We start from the raw sequence: 13,861 nt of genomic DNA on the forward strand, positions 1-13,861 counted from the left end.
TACTTGCCCGAGATTCGATTGTTGGTATCCCGATACCTTGTTCAATCTCGTTACCGGCAAGTCTCTTTACTCGTTCCGTAACACATCATCCCGTGATCAACTGCTTGATCACATTGTGCACATTATGATGATGTCCTACCGAGTGGGCCCAGAGATACCTCTCCGTCACACGGAGTGACAAATCCCAGTCTCGATTCGTGCCAACCCAACAGACACTTTCGAAGATACCTGTAGTGTACCTTTATAGCCACCCAGTTACGTTGTGACGTTTGGCACACCCAAAGTATTCCTACGGTATCCGGGAGTTGCACAATCTCATGGTCTAAGGAAATGATACTTGACATTAGAAAAGCTTTAGCATGCGAACTACACGATCTTGTGCTATGCTTAGGATTGGGTCTTGTCCATCACATCATTCTCCTAATGATGTGATCCCGTCATCAACGACATCCAATGTCCATGGTCAGGAAACCGTAACCATCTATTGATCAACGAGCTAGTCAACTAGAGGCTTACTAGGGACATGGTGTTGTCTATGTATCCACACATGTATCTGAGTTTCCTATCAATACAATTCTAGCATGGATAATAAACGATTATCATGAACAAGGAAATATAATAATAATCAATTTATTATTGCCTCTAGGGCATATTTCCAACAAAAACCGCCGCAGGAGAAACCAGACAAACCGGAAAGAGCAACTCGGCAAAAGACTAAAGCTGTGAAAAAGACTGCCCACGGGAAAAGAACCACGACATCTTCTAATCCGGCCCCTGATGATGATGTGGATAATCCGGACCTTGAGGTAGAGCTTGACTCACTTGGTTTATTTTTCATGTGTCTTATTGATGATGATATTTGTCAGGATGATGCCGAAGCCAGCCACGCGGATGCTGCAGAGGTAATTATTCTCTCTTCCGATTCAGAACCTTTGCCTTCACAAAAAATCTGTCAGGCAAACCGGAAAGTTAAATTTTCTCATCCTCTTGCTTATTTGGATCCTGAATTTCTTATGAAGACCCAACAACACGAAGCTCGTCGCACAACCCGGCACAGCGGCCAGGTAGTTACCTCCGTCGGTTTACCGAACAGTCCGGTTCGGAAACGCCGTTCAGAGGTCTCTAGTTTGCTTGTCAGTGCTTGTCCTAAAGCGGGCTGCTTTCATCAACCTCTTAATCCGTCTGACTCCGATTACCAGGTTACTTCCCACTCATCTTCTGGCGAGTCATCGGCTACTCAGCTGCCACCGCTCAAAACGGTGCTTGGGTAAGCTATACTTATTGTGATATTTGCAGTACATCGCCTTAGAACATATGCTATATTTGATTTTGTTATTCTTCTTAGGGCCAAACCTAGGCCAAGCAAGAAGGCCCGCCTGGACAAAGCGACCGAAGAAGATGCCGTTCTTGAGCCAGGCAAGAGACCCGATCTTGAAGCGGCTATTCCTGAGGATATACCCAACGATCCACCGCGGCAAGACGACGATCTTATTGCTGAAGAGAGACCTACTGATGCCTCAGGTCCTGTCAATCAGCCCACAGGCTCCATCCGGATTGAAAGCTCCACCGGTCCAACAAAACCTACTGACAAGCCAACAGCTCCAGTGTAAACCGGCGGTACCAAGGATGATGAGGTTGTCATTACTGGCACTGGCCATACTGAGCCAAGCAATCTTGTCGCTTTATCCAAACATTCTGCCAAGGAAGAATTTGCTGCCTTTGGCAAAGGCAAGTGGAACGCTGATCTGACGACTTACGCTGCTCTGAATGCCCAAGATATCCATTCCGGCTATCTGAACCGGCTGTATACCAGTCGCGGCTATGAAGCCGGTCTGGTTAATATGATGAAAGATAAATATGAGGTAACTTCCATGTGCTCCTTCCTGCTTGTATGCTTCCATTCTTGCTGACTCTCCTAGCCCCCAAGGGCCGGTTTGTAATATTCTTTCAAACGGGGACTTAATAATATAAATCTTGATGCTTTGAAATTCGCTGATGTAGCCCCCAAGGGCCGGTTCGACTTAGCGTAGTTAAACCGGTACTTTAAGTAATTGAAATTGCCGCATCAGAATATATATGAGCAAATAGCCGTTAGCCCCCAAGTGCCAAGCTGAATACTTGTATTGATCTTGGGACTTTGTAAGCAATTGAAAGATGAAGATCGAATATGCATTAGCCCCCAAGTGCTAAGTGCATAACTTGTTATGTGGTTGGTACTTGAATCCTTATACCGATTTGTTGAAGCATATATCTGTATGCATGCAGGCGGAGCTGAAGACGAAAGAAAACCAAGTCACCGATCTCCAAGAAAACCTGAAAACCCAACAGGCTGAAACCTCCAAAGCAAAAGAGGAATTGGCCAGCGCTTTCAGCGCCATGGAACAGCTTAAGGAGAACTTCAAGAAGAAGTGGGCGGATTGGACCACTGAAAAGTCCGCTTTGATCAAATGAGCAGAGGATGCCGAGGCTGCACTAAAACCAGTGGCAGATGAACTGACCAGCATAAAGCGGCATGTGCATGCCATGACTACTGCTATCTTTGGTAAGCCAATTTGCCTTCTGAATTGGCTCTGCCTTCTTACAGAGTCGCCGGTTTATTAACCCTTTATGGTATTTCAGGGACACGCATTGGTCACTTGGGGTCAGATGTGCGGAAGAAATTGAAAGCCGCCTATACATTGGTTGAACAATTGTATACTGGTGCCCAGCGGATCATCTGTACCGCATCTCATAACAAACCAGCGCCCACTTTGATTCAAGATACTCTGATGAAACTGTCAGTGCTTCCTGCCCGGGTTGAAGAGCTGAAGAAATCTGCTGCTCGAACCGGTGCAATCAATGCCTTAATCCGGGCAAAAGCCTGGGTGCCGGATTTTGATCCTATTGAAGCGGCTCAGGGCTATCCCAGCTTGAAGGAAGACGGGTCAGAATTTGCTGAAGCGGATCTGCGAGCAATAAACCGGGAGGTACGCCCGCTAGCTTGTCAATTGGCTGAAGAAGCAGACTTATCTCATTATCAAGCCCAATATGACAGTCAGAACAAGCAAATAGCTGCACCAATCCATGAATCGGAAAATCTGATCCCTCCAATCTGTAAGCATACTTACGCTCCCGATATTGACCCGTCATTGCTGATCCATGATGAAGCTGTTTTTCAAGCATTAATGGGAATCGACTGGAAAACTATGGATTTCCAGCCACTGGGTAGAGAAACGGAGGCTGAAGCGGCGCAGGATGACCCACAACCATCAGGCCAGGCTGGTGACCAAGCTTGAACTGGAAGCCGGTTTTAAAACTGCCTCTCCTTTGTGAAAAACAATTATATTATTATGGGCACCATGTTGCCTTGTAATAGGCTAGCTGATACTTTTGATGTTGATATGCCTTCACGCATAATTCGTTCTTCCTGTGGTGATGAACTTGCCAAAGCACTTTCTGAAATGAGAAACTCGTCAAGTGCCACCGCGGTTGCACCGTCAGGCGGAATATGATGTCTGCATATATGAAATCAAAACATCCAAAACAAAATTTTAAGTATATGATCAAATTTTTGAGATACATAATACCTGCCATCGTTGAGCGTGAAGTTGGCTTGGCTAATCTTGAAGCGGAGTTTTGCAAACCCACACTATTGAGGAGATAACAGCTCCTGTATATATATGACTCTGGTTTACCATGTAAACCGTGCCGGGTTATAATAAACATCGTGTTACTCCATAAAAGGATGTTAACAGCAAGAATCAAACCGGGCAAATAGTCTCCGGATTGACGTGAACTGTGTTTCGTCAATTGATTGGTTAAAAAACTTTGCCGGTTTAAAAAACGCAATAAAAAGCAAAAAAAACCCCTTCAAAGAAAAGTGTGAAGCAAAAGCAATGACAAAACCGTTTGCCAAAAAAGGTTTATTTGAGCTGATCAAATGGCGTTACCATGGCCAAACACGACCAAGCTCCCGTTAGGTGTAACTATGGTTCTAGTCAGCCAGGTCCCCAAATGAAACCGTGGCATTTATGCCGACCAAATGGCATGGTCATGGTTCGGGTTCGACCAAGCCCCCAAGTGATTCTGTGGCCTTAGGCCGATCAAGAGGCATGACTGGTTCAGACATGACCAAGTCCCCAAGTGATCTGGTGGCTCTCGCCTATCAAGAGGCATGGTATTGGTTCGGACACGACCAATCATCCAAGTGATATAACACGATGCTTTTAGCAAAGCGAACTCAAGGGGTAAACCGGAAGCCGCTTTAGAACAACTCCGTGTAACCACACACGATGCAAAAGAACAGATACCCCGCTTTAGCTGAGGTTCCGGTTTATTATAGTTAATATATACATCGTTGTAATATGTACATAAGTAGAACCAATGGCTCAGGTATAATAAGGCCGAAGATGAGCTATGTTCCACGGCCTGTTGGTCTCCTCCTCTGATGTACGTGAGTCCTTATGTTCTCGAATATCGATCAGATAGTATGACCCGTTGTGCAGATTCTTGCTGACCACGAAAGGCCCCTCCCAAGGTGGGGATAACTTATGCATATCAGTCTAATCTTGGATGAGCCGAAGCACCAAATCTCCTTCCTGAAAGGTTCTGGTTCTGACCTGGCGACTGTGATAACGACGAAGATCCTGCTGGTAAATCATCGATCGGGCGGCTGCGATGTCACGCTCTTCATCCAACCGGTCCAAAGCATCTTGTCGTGTTGTCTCGTTGTCCGCTTGAATACAAGCCGTGACACGAGGTGAATCATGACGGATATCACTGGGGAGAACCGCCTCCGCTCCATAAACCATGAAGAACGGTGTGTATCCTGTTGATTTGTTGGGTGTTGTATTGATGCTCCATAACACAGATGGTAATTCTTCTACCCAACAACCCGGCGTTCTCTGCAAAGGAACCATGAGCCGGGGCTTGATGCCTCTCAAGATCTCTTGATTAGCTCTTTCTGCTTGACCATTGGACTGTGGATGTGCCACTGATGAAACATCGAGCCGGATGTGCTCCCGTTCGCAGAACTCCTTCATAGCACCTTTGGACAAATTGGTACCATTATCTGTGATAATACTGTGCGGAAAACCAAACTGGAAAATCACCTTTTTGATGAACTGAACCGCCATGGCCGCATCACACTTGCTAACAGGTTCTGCCTCCACCCACTTTGTAAACTTGTCAACTGCCACCAGGAGGTGGGTCTTCTTATCTTTGGACCTTTTGAAAGGCCTAACCATATCCAGCCCCCAAGTCGCAAACGGCCAAGTAATTGGAATCATTCTCAATTCTTGAGCCGGTACATGAGCACGTCTTGAAAACCTCTGGCAACCATCACATTGTCTGACCAGATCCTCCGCATCAGCATGAGCAGTTAACCAATAGAAGCCATGGCGAAACGCTTTAGCCACCAAAGACTTTGAACCGGCGTGGTGACCACAATCTCCTTCGTGGATCTCACGCAAAATTCCACGGCCTTCTTCAGGGGACACGCAGCGTTGAAAAGCTCCTGATACACTGCAATGATGCAACTCGCTGTTGATGATAGCCATGGACTTGGATCGCCGGATTATCTGCCGGGCCAGAATCTCATCCTCTCGCAACTCGCCCCGGTTCTTGTACGCCAGGTAAGGAAGCGTCCAATCCGGAATAACATGAAGAGCCGCCACCAATTGAGCCTCTGGATCAGGAATAGCCAAATCCTCTTCACCAGGGATCTTGACCGACGGGTTGTGCAGCACATCCAGAAAAACATTGGGCGGGACCGGTTTGCGCTGAGAGCCCAGCCGGCTTAAAGCGTCCGCCGCTTCATTTTTCCGCCGGTCCACGTGGTCCACCTGATAGCCTTTGAAATAACCTGCAACAGTATCCACCTCACGACGATATGCTGCCATGAGTGGGTCCTTGGAGTCCCAAGTGCCAGACACTTGCTGAGCCACAAGGTTCGAGTCACCGAAGCACTTAACTCGACTTAGATTCATCTCCTTAGCCATCTGGAGACCATGGAGCAAGGCTTCATACTCAGCTGCATTGTTAGTAAAAGGGAACATTAAGCGGAGAACATAACAAAACTTATCACCTCGTGGGGAAGTTAATACGACTCCAGCCCCCGAGCCTTCCAGTTGCCTGGATCCGTCAAAATGGATGGTCCAATATGTGTGATTCGGCTTTTCTTCAGGTGCTTGCATTTCCGTCCAATCATTGATGAAATCAACAAGTGCTTGAGACTTAACCGCTGTCCGAGGCACATACTTCAAACCGTACGGCCCCAGCTCTATGGCCCACTTGGCAATCCGGCCAGTTGCTTCCCGGTTCTGGATGATATCTCCCAAAGGAGCAGAACTGACCACCGTAATTGGGTGCCCTTGAAAATATTGTTTAAGCTTCCGGCTTGCCATAAAAACTCCATACACCAGCTTCTGCCAATGCGGATACCTTTGCTTGGACTCGATTAGCACCTCGCTGATATAATAGACCGGTCGTTGAACCGGATGCTCCTTGCCTGCCTCCTCTCGCTCCACCACAATAGCCACGCTGACCACCCGAGCATTAGCAGCAACATATAGCAGTAACGGCTCCTTGTCAATGGGAGTGGCGAGCACAGGTGGATTGGCCAACTGCCGCTTTAAGTCCTCAAATGCTTCATTAGCGGCGGAGCTCCAAACAAACTGATCCATTTTTTTCAACATCTGATACAAAGGGATTGCCTTCTCACCAAGACGACTGATAAACCGGCTTAACGCGGCAATCCGGCCTGGCAGGCGTTGAACATCATTGATACACTTCGGTTTAGCCAGGGAGGTGATAGCCGTGATCTTCTCCGGATTAGCCTCAATTCCCCTGTTGGACACCAGAAAACCCAATAGCTTGCCCGCCGGTACACCAAAGATACACTTGTCCGGATTAAGCATCATCTTGTATGTTCTCAGGTTATCAAAGGTCTCCTTCAAATCATCAATCAGAGTCTCCTTCTCTCTGGACTTCACCACGATATCATCCACGTAAGCATGTACATTACGGCCAATCTGCTTGTGAAGACAATTTTGTACACACCGTTGGTAAGTTGCTTGGGCACTCTTGAGCCTGAAGGGCATAGACACATAGCAGAAGGCTCCAAAGGAAGTTATAAATGCCGTCTTCTCCTGGTCCTTAACTGCCATTTTGATCTGATGATAGCCAGAATACGCATCCAAAAAACTTAAACGCTCACAACCTGCCGTAGCATCAATAATTTGATCAATACGGGGGAGGGCAAAAGGATCTGCTGGACAAGCCTTATTAAGATCTGTGTAATCCACACACATGCGCCAGGTGCCATTTTTCTTGAGGACCAGCACCGGATTGGCAAGCCACTCAGGGTGAAAAACTTCAACAATAAAGCCAACTGCTAAGAGCCGGGCTACCTCTTCTCCAATCGCCTTGCGTCTTTCTTCGTTAAACCGGCGGAGGAACTGTTTCACCGGTTTATATTTAGGATCCACATTAAGTGTGTGCTCAGCAAGTTGCCTCGGTACACCTGGCATGTCAGAGGGCTTCCATGCAAAAATGTCCCGATTCTCACGGATGAACTCGATGAGCGCGCTTTCCTATTTCGGATCCAAGTTGGCACTGATGCTGAACTGCTTGGACGAATCGCCAGGTACGAAGTCAACAAGCTTAGTTTCTACTGCCGATTTGAACTTCAGGGCCGGATCATGCTCCGTAGTTGGCTTCTTCAACGGAGTCATGTCCGCCGGATCAACATTGTCTTTATAGTACTTCAACTCCTCGGTGGCACAAACCGACTCTGCATAAGCCGCATCTCCTTCCTTGCACTCCAAAGCGATTTTGTGGCTTCCGTGAACCGTTATTGTCCCCTTGTGACCCGGCATCTTGAGCTGTAAATACACATAACAGGGCCGTGCCATAAACTTGGCGTAAGCCGGTCGCCCAAACAGGGTGTGATATGGACTCTGGATTTTCACCACTTCAAACGTCAATGTCTCCGACCTAGAATCATGGTCATCCCCAAAGGCCACTTCCAGAGCTATCTTGCCAACAGGATATGCTGATCTGCCAGGTACTACACCGTGGAACACCGTATTAGACAGTTTAAGATTTTTATCTGTCAGTCCCATACGACGAAAGGTCTCATAGTACAAGATATTAATGCTGCTACCTCCATCCATGAGCACCTTGGTGAACTTATAACCTCCCACCTGAGGCGCCACCACCAGAGCCAACTGACCCGGATTATCAACCTGGGGTGAGTGATCCTCTCTGCTCCATATGATTGGCTGTTCAGACCAACGTAGATAACGGGGTATGGCCGGTTCAACAGAGTTGACTGCCCGCCTCTGAACCTTCCGGTCTCGCTTGTCCAAGCTAGTGGTGAAGACATGGTACTGCCCACTACTCAACTGCTTTGGGTTGCTCTGGTAACCTGACTGTTGCTGCTGTTGGTTGTAACCACCCTGGTTGTTCTGACTATTTTGACCATTATGTCCGCCCGGATTACCATTGAATCCTGAAACGGAACTTCCTCCACCGTAACCCGGCCCGGATCCTGAGCCACCGCCAGATTCATGATCATACCGGAAATTATTAGAATTCTTGAACTCCTGCATAATAAAGCAATCCTTCCAAAGGTGGTTTGCTGGCGCCTCCTTCGTCCCATGTCTTGGGCAGGGCTGGCTTAGCAGATAGTTTAGGCGGTTTGGGTTAGGGTTGGGTGCTCCATTACGATTTTTCGGTCTACCCTTGCGTCGCTGGCCATTGTCCTGTGCGTTGGTATTAGCCACAAAGTCCATGTTACCATCCGCTTTACGCTTGCCTCCACCACCATTGCCTGCCCAGTGATGCTGCTGACCTTTGGAGCTGTTGTTCTTCTTCCCTTTCCCTGTCTTGTCATCATCAGATTCGGGATCCTTGATACTATCAAAATCAGCATATTTCACCAAAGCGGCCATGAGGGTCCCCATGTCAGTGCAATGATGCTTCATCCGTCCCAACTTTAGCTTCAGGGGCCCAAACTGGCAGTTGCCTTCTAGGGTTAATACTGCGGTGTCAGCGTTGATGCGGTCTGAGGAGTGCAACACTTGTGAAACCCGGCGCACCCAATGAGTCGTTGATTCTCCTTCCTCCTGGACGCATGCAGCTAAGTCCACTATCGACATAGGCTGTTTACAGGTATCCTTGAAATTGCTGATAAACCGGGCTCGTAATTGGGCCCATGAACTGATAGAATTAGCCGGCAAGCTTTTTAACCAAGTATGGGTCGTTCCTTCAAGCATCATGGTGAAGTATTTCGCACACGCCGCGTCATCCACATCAAGCATCTCCATGGCCATCTCATAGCTCTCCACCCATGTCTCTGGAGGTTGATCCGCCGTGTAATTTGGTACCTTGCGCGGGCCTTTGAAATCCTTGGGCAGGCGCACATTGTGTAAAGCGGGGATAAGGCAAGACACCCCCAAAGAACTAGAAGTAACACCAGGTTCAGTCGAGGTGGTTGGACGAACCGGCGTGAGCTGCCAAGCCTGATGCTGTGTGGCTAACTCGGCCTCCCTGCGCGCGCAGGCCCGGTCCACCACTCCCTGAGCGTTATCACCACCACCCGCCGGGTTGTTGTCACGGGGTGCCCCACGTCGTTCATTACTCGACACTCCTGGTTCATCCATATGTCTGCTATAGCTCCGGCTTGGACGGGGGGTCGAGTGGATCTGGTCGCGGCTGTACGAGTACGCTTCCTGTTGGGCCAAAGCTGTCCTCAGAAGTTCCTTAACCCGTCGCGTCTCTACTGCCTGCGGCGAGTCACCTTCAATTGGAATGGCCTCCAGCCATGCAGCCGCGGCAACAAGATTGTCCATTGGGTTGGAGTAGTGACCCGGAGGTGTTAAAGCATCCTGAGGTATAACGGTGTTTTGACGAGGCGGATCCATCTGACGAGGCTGAACCGGTGCACCGGTCCCAGGGGCTTCTGCCCGGTTTCCCTCCAGCGGATTGCCGGCTCTTGGTCCTGGAGTGTTGAAAAGGTCTCTGGCCTCGAAAACCGGAGGTAAGCGGGATCGGTGCTTCCTCCTCATGACTTCATGCGACGCGCTCTGGTCCAACATAAGCCTGTAGGCCTGTGCGTCTAAAGCGGCCCGCTCTGCGGCCATCCTGGTGTCCTCAGCCGCCAGATCCGCCTTGGCCTGGGTGATCTGTTCCTTTACCTTTGCAATCTCCGCGTTGTGAACATCCCGATCCGGCGGATTAACTTCCGCCATAAGCACAGCCAACGCATCAAATAGTTCTGATAGAACATGAGCCGGCGGGCGCACAGGGCCTCCTGCCCCGGCAGCCGTTGCCGCTGCTGAACCGAAGGTCGTTGCCGCAGCGGTCGAAGAATGAAGCGCTGCTTGTGTGCCAGTCATGAATATTCCAACCCGGTTGGGCAGATCAGAGGGGTCCGGAATACTGTCGCCATCAGAACAGCCCCCAATCCGGCTGTCTTGTAGCTGATAAAGAGATTCGGTTTCTCCGTTTGATGACTCGTCATCGGAACGAACGACGGCATCGCCGCGAGATTCCGATCCATCCTCATAACTTCCTCCACGGATGACTCCCACAAAGGCACGCTTCATGGCCGGTTTAACCCGGGCGGATCGCGCATGCTGAGCCGTCTCGATGAGGTCGGTGCAGATGTCCGGCTCAGGGCCCGGTTCACCGATCTTGCCAATGAAAACGTGAATGCTACCAAAGGGGACCCAGTACCCGTACTCAATTGAGCCGGCCTCAGGGCCCCAGCTTGCGTCGTCGATGTAGAGCTTGCCGCGACAACTCTTAGTCATCCGGCCCATAGCGTAGCCCTCGAGTCCTTCAAAGCGGCCCTCCAAGAACCGGAAACCATCGTGCGATAGCCCCACGGTGGGCGCCAACTGTTGTGGTTTTGTCACGGCAGATGTCCTAGAGAAAGGACTTAGTCGTGGAGCCATCGCGACGGGTTAGCTTGAAGGGGTTAAAGCGGACACAGGGACGCAAGAGAGTTTATACTAGTTCGGCCCCTTCAATGAAGGTAAAAGCCTACGTCTAGTTGTGATGGAATTGATGGGGTTTCGATGACTAGGGAGCAAACAAGCTTCGCCTATGTCTCGAGTTGTTCTCTGTTCTCCTTAAACCGCCGCCGGGTCATCCCCTTATATACATGGGTGACACCCATCGGTTCAGAGTCCCAACACCGGTTGATATTCGTATCCGGGTTGGTCTCTCCTTATTCCTAACTTACAATACAAGCTTACATACAACTTCCGGTTTACAGCTACAAGTCTTGAACCGGCTACGGACCTTAGGCCCTCATCTGCCTTCTTGGGCTTTATCACTTCTGGAACCACTGATGAAGTTGACCCGGCCCAGATAGGCTGGTTTACGCCCAGCAGTAATATCCTCAACAACCCTCCTTAATGACCCTCTCCTTGAACGCTAGAGCTACCTCCCCCTTGAGCTTCCACCACTTCGTTCTAGCGACTTTGGCACGCTTATCCCGCTGGACACGAATCCGAAAGCGGAAGTCAGCAACCACCAGCTTATGCTGGGGTACAACACTCTCTCCAGGTATCACCTTACAGTCTAGGCACGCACGCCTATCTTCTCTTCTCGACAGGATGAAATCAATCTGGCTAGAGTGTTGGCCACTATTAAAAGTCACCAGATGTGATTCTCTCTTTCTAAAGAGGGTGTTAGCTACAATCATGTTGTAGGCTAGAGCAAAGATTAAGACATCTTCTCCTTCTTGATTCCTGATGCCATAGCCAAAGCCCCCATGCGCCCCTTCAAAATCTGTGTTAGATGTACCCACGTGGCCATTGAGGTCTCCTCCTATGGAGAGCTTCTCACCAATCGGTACACTCCTAACCATGTCTTCCAGGCCTTCCCAGAACTCCCTCTTGGTGTTCTCATTGTGGCCTACTTGCGGGGCATACGCGCTGATAACATTGAGAACCAAGTCCTCAACTACCAGCTTGACCAGGATAATCCGGTCCCCACGTCTCTTGACGTCTACCACTCCATACTTGAGGCTCTTGTTGATCAAGATGCCTATGCCCTTTCTGTTTGCAGCCGTCCCTGTGTACCACAGCTTGAAGCCGGTGTTGGAAATATGCCCTAGAGGCAATAATAAATTGGTTATTATTATATTTCCTTGTTCATGATAATCGTTTATTATCCATGCTAGAATTGTATTGATAGGAAACTCAGATACATGTGTGGATACATAGACAACACCATGTCCCTAGTAAGCCTCTAGTTGACTAGCTCGTTGATCAATAGATGGTTACGGTTTCCTGACCATGGACATTGGATGTCGTTGATAACGGGATCACATCATTAGGACAATGATGTGATGGACAAGACCCAATCCTAAGCATAGCACAAGATCATGTAGTTCGCATGGTAAAGCTTTTCTAATGTCAAGTATCATTTCCTTAGACCATGAGATTGTGCAACTCCCGGATAACGTAGGAATACTTTGGGTGTGCCAAACGTCACAATGTAACTGGGTGGCTATAAAGGTGCACTACGGGTATCTCTGAAAGTGTCTGTTGGGTTGGCATGAATCGAGACTAGGATTTGTCACTCCGTGTGACGGAGAGGTATCTCTGGGCCCACTCGGTAGGACATCATCATAATGTGCACAATGTGATCAAGGAGTTGATCACGGGATGATGTGTTACGGAACGAGTAAAGAGACTTGCCGGTAACGAGATTGAACAAGGTATCGGAATACCGACGATCGAATCTCGGGCAAGTACAATACCGCTAGACAAAGGGAATTGTATACGGGATTGATCGAATCCTCGACATCGTGGTTCATCCGATGAGATCATCGTGCAACATGTGGGAACCAACATGGGTATCCAGATCCCGCTGTTGGTTATTGACCGGAGAACGTCACGGTCATGTCTGCATGGTTCCCGAACCCGTAGGGTCTACACACTTAAGGTTCGATGACGCTAGGGTTATAAAGGAAGTTTGTATGTGGTTACCGAATGTTGTTCGGAGTCCCAGATGAGATCCCGGACGTCACGAGGAGTTCCGGAATGGTCCGGAGGTAAAGATTTATATATGGGAAGTCATGTTTTGGTCACCGGAAAAGCTTCGGGGTTTATCGGTAACGTACCGGGACCACCGGGAGGGTCCCGGGGGTCCACCAAGTGGGGCCACAAGCCCCGGAGGGCTGCATGGGCCAAGTGTGGGAGGGGACCAGCCCCAGGTGGGCTGGTGCACCCCCCCCCCCAAGGGCCCAAGGCGCCTAAGGGGAGGAGGGGGGCAAACCCTAAGGGCAGATGGGCCTTAGGGCCCATGCCTGGTGCGCCTCCCTCTCCCCCTCCACCTGGACGCCGCCCAGATGGGATCTGGGGGCTGCCGCCACCCCTAGGGAGGGAACCCTAGGTGGGGGCGCAGCCCCTCCCCTCCCCCTATATATACTTGAGGTTTGGGCTGCCCAAGACACACGAGTTCCTCTCCTTCTTGGCGCAGCCCTACCCCTCTCCCTCCTCGTCTCTTGCAGTGCTTGGCGAAGCCCTGCTGGAGTACCACGCTCCACCACCACCACGCCGTTGTGCTACTGCTGGATGGAGTCTTCCTCAACCTCTCCCTCTCTCCTTGCTGGATCAAGACATGGGAGACGTCACCGGGCTGTACGTGTGTTGAACGCGAAGGTGCCGTCCGTTCGGCACTAGGATCTCCGGTGATTTGGATCACGACGAGTACGACTCCTTCAACCCCGTTCTCTTGAACGCTTCCGCTTAGCGATCTACAAGGGTATGTAGATGCACTCTCCTTCCCCTCGTTGCTGGTTTCTCCATAGATAGATCTTGGTGACACGTAGGAAAATTTTGAATTTCTGCTACGTTACCCA

The sequence above is a fragment of the Triticum urartu genome, chromosome 5A, assembly GCF_056163025.1.
Source record: "Triticum urartu cultivar PI428250 chromosome 5A, HENAU_Tu73, whole genome shotgun sequence".
Taxonomy (NCBI): Eukaryota; Viridiplantae; Streptophyta; class Magnoliopsida; order Poales; family Poaceae; genus Triticum; species Triticum urartu.